Source organism: Mandrillus leucophaeus, unplaced genomic scaffold (genome assembly GCF_000951045.1).
Source record: "Mandrillus leucophaeus isolate KB7577 unplaced genomic scaffold, Mleu.le_1.0 Scaffold36, whole genome shotgun sequence".
In the NCBI taxonomy this organism is placed as follows: Eukaryota; Metazoa; Chordata; class Mammalia; order Primates; family Cercopithecidae; genus Mandrillus; species Mandrillus leucophaeus.
In genome coordinates this window covers 4,592,849-4,613,989 of record NW_012103809.1, presented here as the reverse complement: position 1 = coordinate 4,613,989, position 21,141 = coordinate 4,592,849, and the positions used below count along the sequence as shown (strand labels likewise).

At 41.3% G+C, this 21,141-nt stretch overlaps 1 long non-coding RNA gene across 1 annotated transcript in view; it reads right to left on the bottom strand.

The window, feature by feature from the left end:
- Positions 1-3,945: 3,945 nt before the first annotated feature.
- Positions 3,946-21,141, bottom strand: part of LOC105546456 — a 36,450-nt gene continuing 19,254 nt past the window's right edge. Inside the window, exon 3 of the long non-coding RNA XR_001007097.1 lies at positions 3,946-5,391. This is a non-coding gene — a long non-coding RNA (uncharacterized LOC105546456). The remainder of the gene's footprint in view (positions 5,392-21,141) is intronic.

The window sequence follows — 21,141 nt, the reverse complement described above, 5'->3', positions numbered from 1 at the left end:
TGAGACAATGAGAAATAAGTGGGCCAAGATTGGGAGACGATAGAAATAGAAAATCTAAAACAAGAACCAGGCATTTGGAGGTTCTTTTACCCAGGGAGGGCATTCAAAGGTCCTAAGAGGAGGCTGAGCAGTGCTTCCCACAACTCTGGGTTGACAAGGGCACAGCTGGAGTTGTGGGACTGGGGCTCGAGAGAATCCCAGGCACAGAGGGCTCAGACTCCAAAGAGCCTCACCACAGGAATAAAGGGGCGACTGAAAATAAACCTGAAGCCTGGTTGGCTTTGACTGATCGGGCTGACCCAGAAAAGTTCAATTTCTGAAATTGGATTAGGGGAATCCTGGATTAGTATAGCCTTAAGACCTGGCTGAAACAAAGAAAGAAGCTCATCGTCCTAGGCCTCAAATGATTTCTGCAAACACCTTTTCAAACACAATTTCCAGCACATACTCAAGTATTTTTTTATTGTATGCCATTCTTAAGTTAAAACAAAAATTTTGAGCACACACGTTTAATACACATTTGTTTACAAATTATCACACTTGTTACTTTATATTATGGAATGTACAGAAAAAGAAATGCTAGAGGATGAGATGAATATGAATGAAATAAGTTTTTAAAATTTTATTTTTGTATTGCAAGAAGCAGTTTTATTTGAGTTAAAATTATTTACGAAAGCCCAAAGACATACTTCATGATACTTGTACAAACTATTTTTTCCTGTTGGCTTTTGCTCCAGAGATCACAGCTGTGAAATATATGTAAAATAAAAGTAGGACTGGATTCAGAAAAGTACTCTACTTTTCTAATTTCCAATGGGTAGTATTTTTAGAAATATTTACAATGGAAAAAAAGTTTACTTTAAAACTTTAGTTAATTTGCAAGTCATCTCAAGAACCTCAAAAGGTAGAATTCTCTGAACGTTAAAAACACACAAATGCTCTGCATTTGGTGAAGGAAATATCTCCCCCACCTAAAACTTTATTTTTAATAGTAGAGAAAATTTTTAATATCACGGTGTTAGTTTGCTGGAACCACGAAGTACAAAGAACCACAAACTGGGTAGCTTAAAACAACAGGAGTTTATTCTGTCACTCTTGTGGAGGCTAGAAGTCCAAAATCAAGCTGCTAGGAGGGCCATGGACCCTCTGAAGGTTCTAGGAGAGGATCCTTCCTTGCCTCCACCAACACTGGATAGCCCCAGGTGTTCCCTGGTTAGTGGCAACATAAATGTAGTCTTCGACGACTCCTTACCTGGTCCTCTCCTCTATGTGTATCTGCTCTCTCCTCTTGTTGTAGGGACACCAGTCATATAAGGGCCTACCAGCTGGGCACAGTACCTCACACCTGTAGTCCCAGCACTTTGGGAGGCCAAGGGAAATGGATCACCTGAGGTCAGGAGTTCAAGACCAGCCTGGCCAACGTGGTGAAACACCGTCTCTGCCAAAAATACAAAAATGAGCCGGGCGTGTTGGTGGCTGCTTGTAATTCCAGCTACTTGGGAGGCTGAGGCAGGAGTATTGCTTGAATCGGGGAGGCGGAGGGTGCAGTGAGCTGAGATCACGCCATTGCACTCCACCCTGGGAAACAGGAACAAAACTCTGTCTCAAAAAAGAAAAAAAAAACCCTTATGACTTCATCTTAATTTAACTAATTATATCTGCAATGACCCTATTTCCAAATAGGAACTGAGGATAAGGATTTCAGCTTAACTTTTTGTGAGACATAATTCAATAAGTAACTATCACCAGTCTTCATTACTTCAAAAAATCTTTTGAAAATGATTAATACTTTGAGGTTTAGCAGTTCAATGACCTATATTCACTTTATCTTAATACTTAATTTTAATATTTGTCATAATTTAAAATAATCTATGACATAATAATAAATACATATTTGGTCTCTGTCTCCAGTTCTTGACACAGAGCCCCTAAAACTCTTGCAGTTTCCCAAGCAATAGGAGTACTAGGAGCATCTTTTATTTTAATATTTGGTCCTCAACTCTGATATGGTTTGGATGTGTCCCCACCCAAATCTCATGGGGAATTGTAATCCCTAGTGTTTGGGATGGGGCCTGGTGGGAGGTGACTGGATCATGGGGGCAGATTTCTCATGAATGGTTTAGCACCATCCTCTTAGTACTGTTCTCACAATAGTAAGTCCTCTCAAGATCTGGTTGTTTAAAAGTGTGTGGCATCTCCCTGCTCTCTTGCTCCCGCTCCAGGCATGTGAGATGTCTCACTACCCCTTTGTCTTCCGCCATAATTGGAAGCTTCCTGAGGCCTCCCCAAGAGCAGAAGCCACTATACTTCCTGTACAGCCTGCAGAACTGTGAGCCAACTAAACCTCCTTTCTAAATTACCCAGTCTCAGGTATTTCTTTATAACAATGTGAGAATGGACTAATACACTCTGGTTCCTGAGACAGAGGTCCTACATCCTTTGGAAATTATTGGGATGTCCAAAAGGCGATGGGAATGTATTTTGTTCTAGCCAGGCAGCTCTTGGTGGGCTCCTGAATGGTGCTGGTCACCAGAAAGATCAAGCCATGATTAGAAGCTTGGAACTTTCAGCTCCACCCGGCATCCTCTGGGGAAGAGGGAGGGACTAGCGACTGAGTTAATAATCAGTCATGCTTCCATGATGAAGCCTCCACTAAATCCCTAAACTACCAGGTTCAGAAAGCTTCTGGATTGGTGAGTACGACCACGTGCTGGGAGGTTGGCACATCTCAACTTCATGGGGACAGCAGCTCCTGTGCTGGGGACCTTGCTCTATGTACCTCTTCATCTGGCTGTTCATTTGTATCCTCTATCATATTCTTTATAATAAACCAGTCAATGAAGGTAAAATGTTTCCCTGAGTTCTGTGAGCAGTTCTAACAACTTATGGAGTGTGAGGAGAGGATGGTGGACAGCCCTGATGTACAGATTTACAGCTGATTGCTCACACATACAGTAGGCCCAGATCTGGCACTGGAATCCAAAGTGGGGCAGTCTTGTGGAATGGACCCATAACCCGTGGGGGCTGCACTAACTCTGGGTAGTGTCAGAAATGAATTGCAGGGCTGGGCACGGTGGCTCACGCCTGTAATCCCAGCACTTTGGGAGGCCAAGGCAGGAGGATCACCTGAGGTCAGGAGTTTGAGACCAGCCTGGCCAACGTAGAAAAACCCTGTCTCTACTAAAAACACCAAATTAACTGGGCATGGTGGGCATGGTGGTGGGCGCCTGTAATCCCAGCTACTCGGGAGGCTGAGGCAGGGGAATCACTTGAACCTGGGAGGCAGAGGTTGCAGTGAACTGAGATCGTACCACTGCACTCCAGCCTGGGCCACAGATTGAGACTCCATCTCAAAAGGGAAGAAAAAAAAGGAAATGAATTGTAGGACACTCAGCTGGTGTACAGAGGGCTGGAGAATTGGTTCTTGTGACACACACGCCCACATTTGTGTCAGCAGTGTGGTAAGAAATCATTTTTCTTTAATACCTCAAAAAAATGAAGAATTCCAAATGAAAACACTGCCCCTCTGACTGACTTTTGTTTTTTTCTTTTTTTAGACAGGGTCTCACTCGGTTGCCCAGACTGGAGTGCAGTGGTGTGATCATGGCTCACTGTGGCCCCAAACTCCTGGACTCAGGTGGTCCTCCTGCCTCAACCTCCCATGTCTGTAGTCCTGGCTAATTTTTTTAATTTTTAATTTTTGTGGAGACAGAGTCTCACTATGTTACCCAGGCTTCTGACTGACTTTTGAATTATGACATACATTTTTTTCTATCTCATCTACTTACTATACAAATATTTTTCTTGAAATTCAGCTAGCAAATTTCCATCTTTACTGTTACTTAGTTGTTCTTGAACACTAAATGGAATACGTTACATTTATTTTTATTAATACATTTTTATTGTTTTTATAAATAAGTTAGAAATCCACAGAAACTCTGTTTAGCAAATTTTTATTTTTTATTTTTATTGTTCACATCAGGCAGGGAATGTGCCAATGTTGTAACAAGGCTCAAGGGAGGCACATCTCACACGTGGACGTGAAAACTCAATCATCAAGCTTATGAACCACAAAAGGATCTAGAAAAGTTTTAAACATATGAAACAATTCTGTGTCCATGCTTGTGTGCATCTAGATAGGTGACACTGTTATATAACTTCTTGACTTAAAATCATCTAACAGTGGAAATGCTTTCCAACATTCTTTTTCAAAACACTCTCTCAACTTCATGAACATAATGAAGGGAACAACACAAACTGGGGCCTATTTGAGGGTGGAGGGTGGGAGGAGGGAGAGGAGGAAAAAGAGCAACTATTGGGTACTAGGCTTAGTACCTGGGTGATGAAATTATCTGTACAACAAATCCCTGTGACATGAGTTTACCTATATAACCAGCCTGCATATGTGCCCCCAAACCTAAAACAAACGTTAAAAACAAAACAAAAAAAAACAAATCCAAAATACTCTCTCCATAGGGTGCAATATTTCTAAACCAACTACTTTCTCATTTGTTGTTACGATATTCTTTTTAGCTTGAGGAAACATATGAAATGAGGTTATTTTTCCAAAAACATCTCTTACATGGTATGCTATAGAGACTCACTCTATCTTTTTGTTGCAGAAAACGTCACTGTCTTAGTTTAGTTTCAGCTGCTTTAACAAAATGCTATGGACTGGGTAGCTTATAATCAACAGAAATTGATTTCTCAGAGTTCTGGATGCTGGGAAATTCAAGATTAAGTTGCCAGAACAGTGGGTGTCTGGTAGTAAGCGCCCACTTCCTCGTTCATAGATGGCACCTTCTCACTATGTCCTCACATGGTGGAAGGGCAAGGCAGCTCTCTGGACACTAATCCCACTCATGACCTATAGCCCCTCCCAAAGGCCTCCTTTCCTAATGCCATCACATTGGGGAATTAAGTTTCAACATATGAATTTTGGGGAACATTGACATTTAGAATGTAGCAGTCAGCCAATTCTGTATCCTCATCTTCTGGGATGAATGCTGTGATCCATCACCCAGTATATCCCCCTGTGATGTTGGTCTCGTTGCTCCAGGTATAGGGAGTGCTGGCAGGCATTTCAGGGACTGTCTTGGCCACACTGCTCCCTGGGGTGGACATGCAGTGACTCTCCCATGCAGGAATATAAAGAACTGGCCATCTCAGCCCAACTCAGGACAACTCTGAAGAGCCATTCTAGCTCCAAAGCTGTGGGTTCAGTCAAGAGTCCCGGCCTGAAATGCATCTCGACTTCTGTCTCTCCTCTGTTCGATTCCTTCTTCCCCCTTCCTTCTATGGGTGTTGAAACCAAGGATGAGCCCTAATAATCATCCAGCAGAATGTGTCTCAGAATTTTCTTCCCAGGAATCTAACTTATGACACTTTCATCTAAAAGAAATAAAAAATATGTGTAACTTATCTTTAAGTACTTTGCCAAGAAAAAAGTCAGAAAACTCTTGGTGATAAGAAAAGGTTTGCCTGGCCATTTTAGTGATGGCCTGTTAATTTATTGTATTTATTTGTTTATTATTATTATTTTATTATTATTATTTTTTGAGATGGAGTCTCCCACTGTTGCCCAGGCTGGAGTGCAGTGGCGGAATCTCAACTCACTGCAAGCTCCGCCTCCTGGGTTCATGCCATTCTCCTGCCTCAGCCTCTGGAGTAGCTGGGACTACAGGCACCCGCCACCATGCCCGGCTATTTATTTATTTAGTTAGTTTTAGTAGAGACGGGGTTTCACCATGTTAGCCAGGATGGTCTCGATCTCCTGACCTCGTGATCCGCCCATCTCAGCCTTCCAAAGTGCTGGGATTACAGGTGTGAGCCACTGCGCCAGGCCATGGCCTGTTATTTTAAAATCTTGCTTTTACAAAATCAGGCCCATTGAAAACAACTCATAGCAAGGAAACAGCAATACAGAGTGATACACTGACAGTGGAACTCCTACCATGCCCTCAGGATCCTTCCTAGTATTCTATTTGACACGTGATCATCGAACGTAAGAGACAAATTGAGGACCCAGTGTCTATCCTTATAGCAAATATTAAGAAAGCTTAATTTCTTACCTTTTAACATAAATACATATACTTTCTCATATTTTCTATGCCCTTAAAATACAGCATTAAATTGCAAAGTCTACTCACGTGGGCAAAAAGCCACAAGAATTGAATGTAAGGAAGGCAGATGGGCACAACCCGGTGGGGCCAGAACTTATGAACTGTCTGTGCTGCTGAGGACATGGGAAGAGCCAAAGATAACTTCTAGATTGCTAGCTCGAGTGACTGAATGAAAGTCAGTGCCCTGAAATCTTTGACTTGGGGAGAGGAGCAAGATGGCATTTGCCATGCAGGATTTGGAGCGTGATGGTGGAACATCTGGATACAGGAGTTCAGTGGGAAGGTTCCAGTGTATGTATGCATGAGGGGCAATCAGGAGAGCTGCCAGGACTCAAGTGGCCATCTGCAAGCTTGGGAAAGTTAAAGCAAGGAAGTGATGAGAGTATAAAGAGAGAAGATGACAAGCCCAAAGTAATGTTTTTAACAGATTAGGTCTAGCAGTAGTATTAAGGATATGCTGGAAAGGCCTCAGATCTCAAGGCAGCCTGCAGGAGGCTGTAGAGATGCAAATGTGGGCTAACGAAGTCCTGGGCAAGGACACAGGGAGGGCGGAGGGGTAGGAAAGAGAGGATGCGTTTGGGCAAGCTTTATGACTAACAGGAGTAGGGAACCAGGGAGAGGAGGGAGTTCATGTTTTCCTTTTAGACCTTATTTGGAAAAATACCTTTATTTTAAATACTCTGTGCCTTACTCCCATTCTGACGTTATGAAAATCCACATGCATATGAAGCCTTTACGGTTCAAGTTTTAGAAGTGGTTAAGCTGCAGTTAGGCACTGAACACACACCAGTTCCCTATGGCAATTTAGATGACTAGCTATAGTAATAGATTTTTACCTACACAGACAGCAACGACATGTCATAAGCAAGAAGGCAAGTATGACTGATTGTCACTTCCTTCTGTGGTGTAATCACTCCCATGACAGGTAGAATATTTAGTTCTAGACCATATTTATAAAAGTTTAGATTGTAGCTGTTTAGGTTCACTTGTTAGTGTTTTGGGGGAAAGTTAACCAATTTAGAACTTTGAAAGGGTATCTATACTATTATTTTCACAATTTAATAGGTAGAACATTTGAAAAAATGGATACCGTATTTCCTTCCTTTAGCAGCTGAATCTATCTTTTTCTAAACTTCCATAAGCACTTTCCACTGACCTCCCTCCACCCCAAAAATGAGTAACAACAAAGAAAGGAAGACCGTTATGCAAAAATATACAAATTTCTCAAACATGTCATACTTTCCTTGGTGTTACACAGAATGGAGCCTGCACCCTTCCATTTAAACCACAAAAGCCCTGACTGTTACATTCCCACAGAAATGTGACATTACTGGATCTTCATTTTCTAGTACAAGATGTAAATTTCTGGTAGAATTTTTTTCCCTCAGTATGGTTTTAGAATGCTAATCAGTTGGATAACTAAGTTATTGCAGGCCTGTTTGAATCAGGACTGAGGGGAAATTGCATTTGGGATTACCAAAAGCACTTTTATTGGATTTAATATTTACTATAGCTCAATATCAAGACACTGGTTTAGAAGTACTTATTATTATATTAATAAGTAATACGTATTATATTGCTACTCTTCTACTTTGTCATGAAATTGGAGTTAGGCTCAAACTTTACATTGTAATTTAAGCCTAGCTAACAGTAGCTAATAACATTCCTGTTGTGCTTGTCTACGATGTTAACTCATTCAATCTTCACCTCAATTCTATTAGGTAGGAACTATAGGCTGACCATCCCTAATTCAAAAACCCAAAAGTTTTGAGCACTGATACAACACCACAAGTAGAAAATTTCACCCTTGACCTTGTGTACACAAACTTTGTTTAATGTACGAAATTATTTAAAATGTTGTATAAAATGACCTTCAAGCTATGTGTACGAGGTATATATGAAACATAATTTTATGTTTAGACCTGGGTCCCATCCCCAAGATATCTCATTATGTTTATGCAAATATTCCAAAATAAAAAAAAAATCTGAAATTCTAAATACTTCCGGTCCCAAGCATTTTGGAAAAGGGATACTCAACTAGTATTACTGTTCCCATTTCACAGATGAGGAAAGTGAGGCACGTAAGGTTAAGTAAGTAGACTAAAATTATACAGCTAGTACGTGGGATGGCCAAGATGCTGACCAGACAGCCTGCCATCAGTTCATGCTCTTAACCACGCTGCTCTACTGCCTGCTTAAGTGAGGGTTAAGTAGTTTTGAGGGAAAAATACTCCAGCTTGCCTTTATAAAATTCCAGAAGTCAACCATGTAGTTATATTGTAGATTAGGGGGAATATAAGTGGTAGCTATAATAAAAAGTGCTCCTGGAAGACATAGCAAGCAGGTCTTTTCTGCCATCCAGCCTACCCCGGAATCCCACTTTCCAATATTCCATTTCACACAATAGAAACGCCTGTAATCCTAGCATTTTGAGAGGCTGAGGTGGGTGGTTTCCCTGAGCTCAGGAGTTTGAGACCAACCTGGGCAACACGGTGAAACCCCATCTCTACTAAAATACAAAAAATTAGCCTGGCATGGCATCATGCACCTGTGGTCCCAGCTACTTGGGAGGCTGAGGCAGGAGAATTGCTTGAACCCAGGAGGCGGAGCTTACAGTGAGCCGAGATCGTGCCAATGCACCCCAGCCTGGGCAACAGAGCAAGACTCCATCTCCAAAAAAAAAAAAAAAAAAAAAAAAGACAAATGAATGCTTTAGGAACCTAAATGCAATACAATTTTATCACGTTTTGCCAATGAATAGTGATTTTTTTTTTTTTTTTTAAAGATGGAGGCTGAAAATGTCATCCAGTTCCAATTTTGCGAGTTGCAGGCCACTATGTGCTTGTGAAAAGCATTTTAAAAAATAGATTGCAGACTAGGTGCGGTAGCTCACGCCTGTAATCCCAGCACTTTGAGAGGGAGGCCGAGGCGGGCAAATCATCTGAGATCAGAAGTTCGAGACCAGCCTGACCAACATGGAGAAACCCCATCTCTACTAAAAATACAAAGTAAGCCAGGCGTAGTGGCTCATGCCTGTAATCCCAGCTACTTAGAGAAATGAGGCAGGAGAATTGCTTGAACCTGGCAGGCAGAGGTTGCAGTGAGCCGAGATCGCACCATTGCACTCCAGCCTGGGCAATAAAAGTGAAACTCCGTGTCAAAAAAAAAAAAAAAGGATTGCTATAGAATGAATGTTATCAGAGTACATATTAATATTGTTTTATTTGTGAGACTGTTATTTATGTGCAAGATCATAACCTAAAATATGTTTCTCACTGTGGGTCACAAACAAAAACTTTGATATCTACTGATGTAGCTCACATTCACCTTCCAATAAGAGAGACGAGGCCTGAATTTTCACTCAACAATGGCTTGTCCACTGGATTTTAAGTGCATCCTTAAAAATTCAAGCCTCACACTTGTCACTTATTTGAAAATGTTTATTGCCTTAGAGAAAATCCTGGGTTATATTTAATATTGTTACTTACCTTTTTAATTCATTGCCTTGAAATGTTCTATTTTGTTATCACCTGAAACTATACAGATTAAACTATAAGTGAATACTTCCAAAAGGTAGAAAGTTTTTCAAGCAAAACAACTGCAACAGAATTAGAAAGGATTACCAGAAACCATCCAGTCCCTTGCTATTCAAAGTATGGGCCACAGACTAGCAGAATCAGCATCACCTGAAGCAGAAACTCAGGTTGCACTCCATGCCTACTCAATCAGAATCTGTGTTTTCACAAGATCCGCAGCTCATATTTATGCACTGACCTCAGCTTTGTCCTCCTTACAAGTCAGGACTTGTGGTATTAGCAGGGGGAATAATGTTCATCAACTTAGATTTAATAGAACTTTCCCCCAAACTAGAAAATGGCAAAAGAGAATAGTAAGTACACGTTATATCTTGTCTTACATTTTCAGAGATATACATATGGGTGTAGCTATCTCTCTATATGTAGACATACACATATGTATACACACACACACCAACTAGTTTATTTGTTCATGACTATTTCACATCTGTTTTTCCAGCCCTTAGTGTAAATGTGTGAGAAAAACAGAAGTTGTCTGAAGCAAGCCTTCAGCTTTAGATCAATATGTATGTTAGTTCGTTTTCATGCAGCTGATAAAGACATACCTGAGACTGGGCAATTCACAAAAGAAAGAGGTTTAATGGACTCGCAGTTCCATGTGGCTGGGGAGGCCTCACAATCATGGTGGAAGGTGAAAGGCTCATCTCACATGGTGGCAGACAAGGAAGAGGGCTTGTGCAGGGAAACTCCCCTTTATCAAACCATCAGATCTTGGCTGGGCATGGTGGCTCACGCTTGTAATCCCAGCACTTTGGGAGGCTGAGGCGTGAGAATCATCTGAGGTCAGGAGTTCGAGACCAGCCTGACCAACATGGTGAAACCCTATTTCTACTAAAAATACAAAAAACTAGCCAGGCATGGTGGCATGCGCCTGTAATCCCAGCTACTCAGGAGGCTAAGGCAGGAGAATGGCTTGAACCTGGAAGGTAGAGGTTGCAGTGAGCCGAGATCACGCCACTGTACTCCAGCTTGGGCAACAAGAGCCAAGCTTCATCTCAAAAACAAAACTAAACAAAAAAACCCTCAGATCTTGTGAGACTTACTAGCATGAGAATAGTATGGGAAAGACCCACCCCCATAATTCAATTACCTCCCACCAGGTCCTTCCCACAACATGTGGGAGTTGCGGAAGCTACAACTCAAGATGAGATTTGGGTGGGAACACAGCCAAACCGTGTCAGTATGGTTATTTATATGGCCATCCTCTGGCCACCTCACTTACTACTCACACTTTTCACCTATTTGCCTACCCACTCCAACTCACCTCCCTATTCCTTCCCACCTCCCTTCCCTTTCTCTGTCTACTTTCTAGGGTGTTCTCTCTCAACCCAAGCAAAGCATTAACTTCCTGCCCATTCTGCTCTTAGAAGTGTGCCTCTACATGTATTTGCATGTAAGAATGTAACCTTACTAATGTGGATCTATGAGAGATCTAATGAAATTTATAGTATAATGAAATGTAATGATGAATTTCATTTCAAAGTGCCCTATTGAGTTCAAAGCAATGATCTAGGAAATACCGGGGGTCGGGGGAGGCTGGAGGAAGGAAAGAAGCTATTATCCCTTTTATATTTTTTACAATCTCATGATGCAGAGAAGTGTGAGATGTCTTATGTAGAAATGCAGATGCTATGCTATGGAAGTGTAGAGGAAGTAGAAGCAGAATTCATGTTGAGTGGGGATGAAAAAAGAGAAAGCTTCCCAAAGGATGTGGTCTTGCATTGGTATTTTAAGAATAAATGGCATTTCCGGCTGGGTGCAGCGGCTCATGCCTGTAATCCCAGCACTTTGGGAGGCCGAGGCTGGCGGATCACCTGAGGTCAGGAGTTCGAGACCAGCCTGACCAACATGGTGAAACCCTGTCTCTAATAAAAATACAAAAATTAGCCGGGAATGGTGGCGGGTGCCTGTAATCCCAGCTACTTAGGAGGCTGAGGCAGGAGAATCGCGTGAGCCTGGGAGGTGGAGGTTGCAGTGAACTGAGACCATGCCACTGCACTTGTCTGGGCAACAGAGTAAGACTCTGTATCAAAAATAATAATAATAATAAATGAAACAAATAAATGGCATTTCCATAGATGGAGAAAGGAGAAGTGGGAAAAAGAAAAGGCCTTTCAAGTGAGCATGATACATATTCTCAGGAAACAATCAGTATCACAGAGCGTGTAAGAATGAAATTGAAAAAACAGACAGAGCCCACTTAGAGAAACTTACATATCACGCTTGGGCACTAGGTTTAATTCTAGAGTAAAGGGAATCCAATCTTATTATATCCAACCAATTATTTCTTCTCCCAAACACAGCAAGAGCAATTTTGTTTTGAAACGCAGAGCTGAGAGTGTACTGCCTATCCCATCTACCCTGCTTCCATTGGCCTCTTTTTACCAGCTCCCACTGTTTTAAAGTAAAAGAGCAACACTCCCCCGATCTCCTTACTATGGAATCTTGTTTGTTTTTCACTCATCCTTTCTGGATGCAGAGTGGTGCACCTGCTGCTTTCCGTGTGCGCAATGTTTCTCCTCCACCAGCCCACCCCTCTCTTCAGCTGGTTAGCACTGTCCACCGAGTTCAGGTCATCTCAGCCCAAATATTGCTTTCTAATTTAGTCGGCTAAATTAGGTTAACATAGTCATATAATTAAGATAGTCACATAGAGTACCCTTTCAAAATACTTATCACAGTTCATAACTATTTATATTTTTATTTTATTTTATTTTTTTTCTGACAGGGTCTCCCTCTTTTGCCCAAGCTGGAGTGCAGTGGCATAATCTCGGCTCACTGCAACCTCTGGCTCCCGGGTTCAAGCAATTCTTGTCCCTCAGCCTCCAGAGTAGCTGGAATTACAGGTACATGCCATCATGCTCAGCTAATTTTTGTATTTTTAGAAGAGACGGTTTTCACTGTGTTGCTCATGTTGGTCTCAAACTCCTGACCTCAAGTGATCCACACCCGCCTCCCAGCCTCCCAAAGTGCTGGGATTACAGAGCGTGAGCCACCATGCCCTGCCTACAGTTCATAATTAAATACTTACTAACCTCTTCATTTGGTGAAAGTCTGTTCTCCAATAAGACAATAAACTCCCTAAAGACAGAGATATTGTATGGTTTGGATGTCTCCTCCAAAAGTCACACTGAAATTTAATTGCCACTGTAACAGCATTAAGAGGTGGGACCTGTAAGAGGTGATAGAGGCTCTGCCCTCATAAATAGATTAATGCCATTCCCTTGGGAGTGGGTTAGGAGTGAGTTCCTGATAAAATGAGCTCGACCCCCTTTCCTCTGCTCTCTCATGGTCTCTTACCCTTCCAGCTTCCACTGTGGGTGACACAGCAAGAAAGCCCTTCTTAGATGATCAGCCCCTCGACCTTAAACTCCCTAGCCTCCGGAGCCATAAAAAATACATTTCTTTTCCTTATAAATGACCCAAACTGTGGTATTCAGTTATAGCAGCATAAAACAGACTAAGATAGGAGATAATGGGTTTAGCTTAAAATGGGATTCCCACCACTTAACACTTTGTCACATGGTTTGCTGAATGAATGAGTAGGAATGACATAATGTGGACTGAGATTTGGCAGATGAATCAGAAGATACTTTAGAGAGACTGGAGGCTGTAAGTGTGCTTGCCCACAAGAATATATGGTGGGGAGGCTGTTTTGAAGAAAGGCATAATATTACAAATTTCTAATTTCCTTTTTTTTTTTTTTTTTTAAAGAGACGGAGTCTTGCTCTGTCGCCCAGGCTGGAGTGCAGTGGCACAATCTCAGCTCGCTGCAAGCTCCGCCTCCTGGGTTCACGCCATCCTCCTGCCTCAGCCTCCTGCGTAGCTGGGACTACAGGCGCCCGCCACCACACCTGGCTAATTTTTGTATTTTTAGTAGAGACAGCGTTTCACCATGTTAGCCAGGATGGTATCGATCTCCTGACCTCATGATCCGCCCGCTTTGGCCTCCCAAAGTGCTGGGATTACAGGTGTGAACCACCACACCCAGCCTACAAATTTCTCATTTTCATTAAGCACATTTCTACTTTTTCCATGTGTAAATTATACACACATTAATAACTATGTGAACATGTGTATGTCTTTCGAGGGGATCTGCAGGAGACAAATACCACTGGTGCATGGATAGAGTGAGAAGGCCAGTTGGCCTTAAAAGGCCTTAAAAGCTTAAAGGAGAGGCTTCTTTTAGTACAGATTTTAAATAACATTCTCCAAATCCTATATTTAAGACACAAGTCAGAATGATCACATTGGCATAAATCAAGCGTATTTATCAGAAGTGTATATAGTTTCTCCAGCAGAGGGTGCTAAAAATATAAATTTGACATAGTGAAGCCTAGCATAAATTTATTCAACAGATTTGTCAACTCAGTCTTTATTGTCAGGTTCTTGCAGCAAATCTAACCAAAAAGGGCCAGTCTTGTAGATTATGAGCATGGGAGGTCTTAGAACCAAAGTTTTACAAATGTGAAATTTTTAATATTAAATTTTAAATACAAGAGCAATTTCCTCCATGTTAGCTTGCTATGATACTTTGCAAAACTTTTAGTTAATGTTTGTTGGGGAAAAAACTTGTTATAAGGGGCTATATTATATGTTACATACATAATATTTACATATTATGCTATATAATGTAAGTCATCAAATGACTGGAAAATAAGCCTTTGTAGAAAGATGGGCAAAATTATCATTAGTCCCTCCAATTTGTAGAGGGTGAGTGTTTTATCACACTCACCAAGCCAAAATCTTTTCTGAAGTTATCTTAAAGGTTATCTACAGGCTCATTGTAATCCTCAGAAGCCTTTTTTTTTTTTTCTGGAGACAGTCTCGCTGTCGCCCAGGCTGGAGTGCAGTGGCGCGATCTCGGCTCACTGCAAGCTCCGCCTCCCAGGTTCACACCATTCTCCTGCCTCAGCCTCCTGAGTAGCTGGGACTACAGGTGCCCGCCACCACACCCGGCTAGTTTTTTGTATTTTTAATAGAGATGGGGTTTCACTGTGCTAGCCAGGATGGTCTCAATCTCCTGACCTCATAATCTACCCGCCTCAGCCTCCCAAAGTGTTGGGATTACAGGCGTGAGCCACCGCGCCCAGTCCCTCAGAAGCCTTTTAAAAAGCCTATATTCAGTCAAATGAGGCTAAGTAATGCTGCAATAACATTCCACCTCAAAGTTTCAGTCACTTAAAACATCCAGGGTTGATTTCCACCTCGTGCTGCATATCTATCACAGAGTTGGCTGAGGGATCTACCGGGTGAATCAGACCGAAGAAGCAGCCGTCACCCAGAAAGTCACCAGTCACTGTGGCAAAGGGAAAGCAAAGCACAGGCAATCATGCATTGGCTCCCAAAGTTTGTCTGGAGGTGGCATCCATTTCCTTCACCCACACTGTCTTAACTATACAGCAAATCACATGCCCACACCTAACTTCTAGAGTTCAGGAAATATACTACTATTGTGAATCTTGGAGGAAAACCAGAAGTATTTAATGGACAGCACTAAGACCTATTACATGTTATAAATGTGATAAGAAGAAAATAAAACATACAAGTGTAAAAATTAAAAAAATATTTCATTAGAAATAATATAGCAACATTGATTTATACGTTATCCTTATATCTTCGAAGTAAGGGCCTATAGGCTTATTATTAACTCAACTTTCGTCCTTAGTGACAAGAATTGCTAGCATGGATAATGAAAATATTTTGCTTTTGAATTCATTACTACATACGGTTTGGAGAGGAGCAGTGGGTAGTCGATTTACTCCTCTACTTAGGTTTGTCTTTGATTAATGTTAAACCTACTTGACTTTCCTGCGAACGTAACTGCAAGATGTGCGAGAAGGCAGGAAAGGAGACACTAGGCTTGGGATAAGGTCAGGCAGCCAGAGCCTGAGCTTCTGTTGCTGACAGGTGACAAAACAGAAATGAAAACTTTGCTGCTTAGCACATCCTTTTTGCTTAGCCTCGTGAAGCCAGAGAAGTAGGTATGTCTAATAAAGATGTAAAATGAAGCAAGTAGTCCCTCCAAGTCCTAGAAAGGAGAGCTCTGTTTCTTAGCGCACCCAAAAGGAATCTCAGATGGATCTGCCACTAAGCACAGAGTTTGGCCACCTCGTGCAGTGATAGCTGCTCACTGCTCACCGAGAACAATGCAGGACTGCAGTCAGGTTGTAATCAGAGAGGCACAAAACAGGTTATCTTGGGAACCGAAGCTTTCCTGCCAAGGTAGACCTGGCAAGTTGCCTGACCTAAACAGATAACAGGAGGACAACATGACCTTAACATCAGCACCCCAACCTGGATCCTGTCTGGAAAGTCAGTGAAGACAGGGTCAGAGTTTAGGTCCTATCTGCCTATGTCGTAAGTTGCTGAGTTGGGGAGAAAACTTTAACGAATGCTTTGTGCATTTCCACACAGTCAACTGGGAGAAAGAGAAGCCCCAAAGGAACTTCATTAGAATGTGGTATCACACTTTAATACTCATCATCTTCAATCCTCATCTGCCTACACTTTGCTAATATCCTTCTCATCATTCAAGGGCCTTGCAGATCCCACATTCTCCAAAATGCCTTCCCTAACCCCCCAAATCAGAAAGCCCTTTCTGCCTCCATCACTTTCCGTCTACAGCTCTACTACAGACTCCCGACAGCCCACTTTTTATTCAGCCTGCTTTTGTATCTGTTTGTCTCCCGCCACCAGCCTTTGGCCTCTGAGCATCTGGAGGGCAGAGATCAGATATCATTTATCTGTGGATTTTGCTTAGCTCCTACCCAGTTCCATGTACACAGATGGTTTGTTGATTTAGATTGACTACATGGCCATTTTATGACAGCATTCAATTTTTTTTCGTTAACCTAAGAAAAATTTCAAACACCCATAAAAGTACTGAGAATAACATAGCACTCACTCAGCATGGCATTAACTTCTAATACGTTTACTCAGGCAGCATAGCCTAGAGGTTGAGAATGTGAACTCTGGAGTCAGAATGATGTGGTTCAGTTCTGTTTCTTACTACTTCACCTCTGAAGTCTCAAATGGGAGAGTTTTTCTATCTGTAAAATGGGGCTGAGGGTTGTTACACAGATTAACTGAGATAATATATGCAAAGCACTATGAGTGCCTGGTTTATAAAAAGTCCTCAAAAGGCAGCTACTACTAGTGTCACAAGTATTACCATAAACTCTTGAGACTGAGCTTACGGCCCATACAAAAAGGGACTGTATATCCAAGCACAGTAATCACAAAAGTTGAAAATTATATGGATTAAAAACTATCTGATGAGAAAAAAAGAAGTTACAGATCAAAAGAAAATTAAGAGACATATCAATCAATTACAATTGTAGGCCCTTATATAGATCCTATTTCAAACTAAGTAAACACTGACTTTATCTGATGTTATTGGGAATTACTGTTAACTTCTAAAGGTGTAATAATGGTATTGCAGTTATGGCTTTTAAAAGGAGGAGTCCTTACTTTTGAAAGATACAGCACATCCTGATATGTTTACAGATAAAAATATGGCATACGGGATTTGCTTTGGAATAATATAGGAAATATAGTATTGCCTATTTTTAAATAATACAGGAAATAACTGGGGGGAGGGGTTTAGATAAATCAAAGTTAGTTGTTGAGTTGGTGTCTGAGTCAGTTCAGGCTGCTATAACAAAATACTACAAATTGAGTGGGTTGCAAACAACAGAAATTTACTTCTCATAGTCCTGGAAACTGGGAAGTCCAAGATCAAGCATCTTCAGATTCTGTGTCTGGTGAGAACCCATTTCCGAGTTCACAGATGACACCTTTTAGCTGAGTTCTCACACCGCAAAAGGAGTGAGCTTAGCTCTATTAGGTCTCTTTATAAGGACATGAATCCCAATCACGAGGGCAGAGCCCTTATTATCTAATCACCTCCCAAAGGCTCCACCCTCCTAATACCATCACCATGGCGTTTAGAATTTCAGCACGTGAATTGTGGGGGAATACCTTCCTGACTATATTGTTGTGGGTCCATTTGCCTATGGGAAGCAGTCTCTGAAATGGATAATATTTACTCGGGAGTGCTCTTGGGATCAATGTCTGTGAGGGAGTGAGGAAGCAGGACTGGCCAGTGATGGGGGGGACTCATTCCGTCCTATGGGGTGCTCCAGAAGCGGCATAGGGAGCTGGGCCTTTCTATCCTCACATGACCAGTCACCAGATAAGAACATAACCAGGACAAAGAGGTGGTGTAACTTCCATCAAGGCAGCAAGACTCTCCTTTGGCCTAGGACAAGGGAAGAAACACACTTAGCTAATCTGAAGTCAAGACTGCAGCAACTGGCACAATAAGTAGCTGAAAAATGATGAATATTAGTAGCAAAAGACTTTACTTATTCCACCTGAAGTACAATAATTACATTTTAAACATCCTTAATAAAGATTGCCTGATAGTAGATATTTTATTTTTGTATGTATTTCAGGAAGTCATCTTTCTTTTCATTACTCTATCTCAGTTACTAGCTTGAGGGAAAACATATCATTCTACAAAACAAGTGCAAGAGACTGAGCCATGCTTCCTCAGGTTGATAAACAGCTTTCTCTTGAAACATTCTTTGAGAAAAAGCTAGAGGAAGTAAATAAAAACATTGAAAACTCCTGGATAGCCACCTTAATGAACACATTATCTCAGCCAGTTTTGTTTTCTCCTAAGGCTGACTGGCAGACTTCTGATTCCATCTCACAAGGGAGTCTCATCTTGCTAATCCCAGAAACAATGCCGGGGCCATCTGTGTGCATCACCAGCTAAAGGCTTGCAGCCACAGAGTAGTGATTTAGTTTCCACTGAGGATGAAGCAGCATTTACTCTCTTTTGCCACAATCTACAATACAGTTTGAAATTTGAATGAAGAACAAATATTTAAAAAAGAAAAAAAAGGAAGAAGGAAAGATTTTGTTTTCTCTGAATAAAAAATGCTACTAGATCCTGAATATCTGAAGTCTTGGTAAGATTACCTGAAGAGAAATTGTACGTTATAGTTCACGAAACTCTGCTAGTTGAATGTACATAGAAAAATTATTATTGCTAGTCCATACCATCAGCTAGTGGAGACTTATTAATCTCTTCTTTTTTTTTTTTTTTTTTTAAGAGACAGAATCTCGGTCTGTTGCCCAGGCTGGAGTGCAATGGTGCGATCTCAGCTCCCTGTAACCTCCATCTCCCAGGTTCAATCAATTTTCCCACCTCAGCCTCCCAAGTAACTGGGATATAGGCATAGGCCACCATGCCCAGCTAATTTTTGTATTTTTAGTAGAGGGGTTTCACCACGTTGGCCAGGTTGGTCTTAAACTCCTGACCTCAGGTAATCCACCCACCTTGGCCTCCCAAAGTGCTGGGATTACAGGTGTGAGCCACCACACCCAGCGCCCACTCCTTTTTTTTTTTGCCAGGGTCTCCATGCTGTTGCCCAGGTTAGAGTGCAAAGGCGCAGTCCTGGCTCACTGCAACTTCTTTCTCCTGGATTTAAGCAATTCTCCTGTCTCAGCCTGCCAAGAGGCTGGGATTACAGGCACACACCACCATGCCTGGCTAATTTTTGTATGTTTAGTAGAGATGGCATTTCACCATGCTGGTCAAGCTGGTCTCAAACTCCTGACCTCAAGTGATCGGCCTGCCTTGACCTCCCAAAGCGTTGGGATTATAGGTGTGAGCCACCGTGCCTGGCCAGAGACCTAAGAATCTTGATTTACCAGTGAGTACAAGAGCTAGCCCCATGTAATTCCAAGTTTCTCACTCTTACCCAAAGTCCTATTGAAAGATGGGGGAGTAGTTCAACTTGGGTGCAGGCCAAGGGGGTTCCTTGTTCATTAAGAATATAAACAATATTTTTTAACTGCACTAAACATTTGTCTGGCTTTTCTTACCACTATGTTAATAGGATCGGGAATCTGGGCAGCAATCAGCTGAGTGGTTCTTCTGTTTTGTGTGAAATCAGCTAAGGTCATTCCTGCAACTGAATTTAGAGGGTAGCTGGACTGGGATGGAAGGTCCAAGAAGGTTTCCTTCACGTCTCGCATCTGGTGTTCCTTCATGTAGCGTTTCTCTCCATGGTGTATCTTACAACTCAGTAGTATGCTTGAGCTTCTTTACATTAAGGTGGCTGGCCTCCTCCAGAAAAAGCAGAAGCTGCTAGGACTCTTAAAGGCTAGACTCAGAACTTAACTTGCATGTAGTTACTTCTTCCACAATCAATGGTCACAGCAAGTCAACAAGATCAGCCCAAGTTTAAGGGGAATGAAAGTAGATTTTACCTCTTGATGTGCTTGCAGGGAGAAAGGGAATTAACGGCATTCATCTCTAGAGATTTATTTATCTCAGGTAAAATACTTGAAATCTCATGTAAACATGAGCCAAAAAAAAAAGAAAAAAAAAAAAAAAACTACAGAGAATTCATTACCTGAGACCTGTGCTACAAAAAATAGTCAGGGAAATTCTACTGAGGAATATGATGCTAGGCAGAGAGTTGGATCTGCACAAAGAAATGCAGATCTCTAGAAATGGCTAAGCTGAAAGTAAAATCTTTAAAAAAAAATGTTTTAAGTTGTTCTAAAGATAATTGATTATCTGAAGCAAAAGTAAGAGTAATGAATTATATAGTATTATGGCACATAAAAAGTAAAATGCATGCCAACAATAGCACAAAAGGTAGAACCGGAGAATTGGGAATATACTGTGGTAAATTTCTTATGCCATATGAGAAGCAACACTATCTGAAGGTAGACTGAGATTAAAGATGAAGGCAGCTTAAGTATATAGAAGACCAAATATCACAAACAAGCATGACTTAGCTGACACTGGCTGAAACCAACATTCCACCCAACAACAGCAGAATACACATTCTTTTCAAGCACACACAGAACATTGTTCTGTTGTTTTCTGATAATGTCTTTGTCTAATTTTGGTATCAAGATAAAGCTGGCCTCAGTAATGAGTTGGACAGTCCTCCCTCCTCTTCTGTTTTCTGGAGGAGTTTATGTAGAATTCATGTTATTTCTTCTTTAAAAAATATTTAGCAGTACGTATATTTGAAATCATATGAGCCAGAAGTTTCTTTCTCAGAAAAATGTAAAATATGAATTCAACTTCTTTAATAGACATAGAGCCATTCAGGTCATTTATTTCTTTTTGAGTGAGCTTTAGTAATTTGTGTCTTTCAAATAGTTTGTCCATTTTATTGTCAAATTTGTTGGCATAAATTTGTTCATCCTGTTCCCTTATTGTCCTTTAAGTGTCTGTAGCATCTCAAGTAATATCCTTTCCTTCATTTTTAATACAGACACACAATATTTTACTGCACAAAGAGATATCTGGGAAACCTCCAAATCCTTAGAAATGAAAAGAAACACTTCTTTTTTTTTTTTTTTTTGAGACAGAGTCTCGCTCTGTC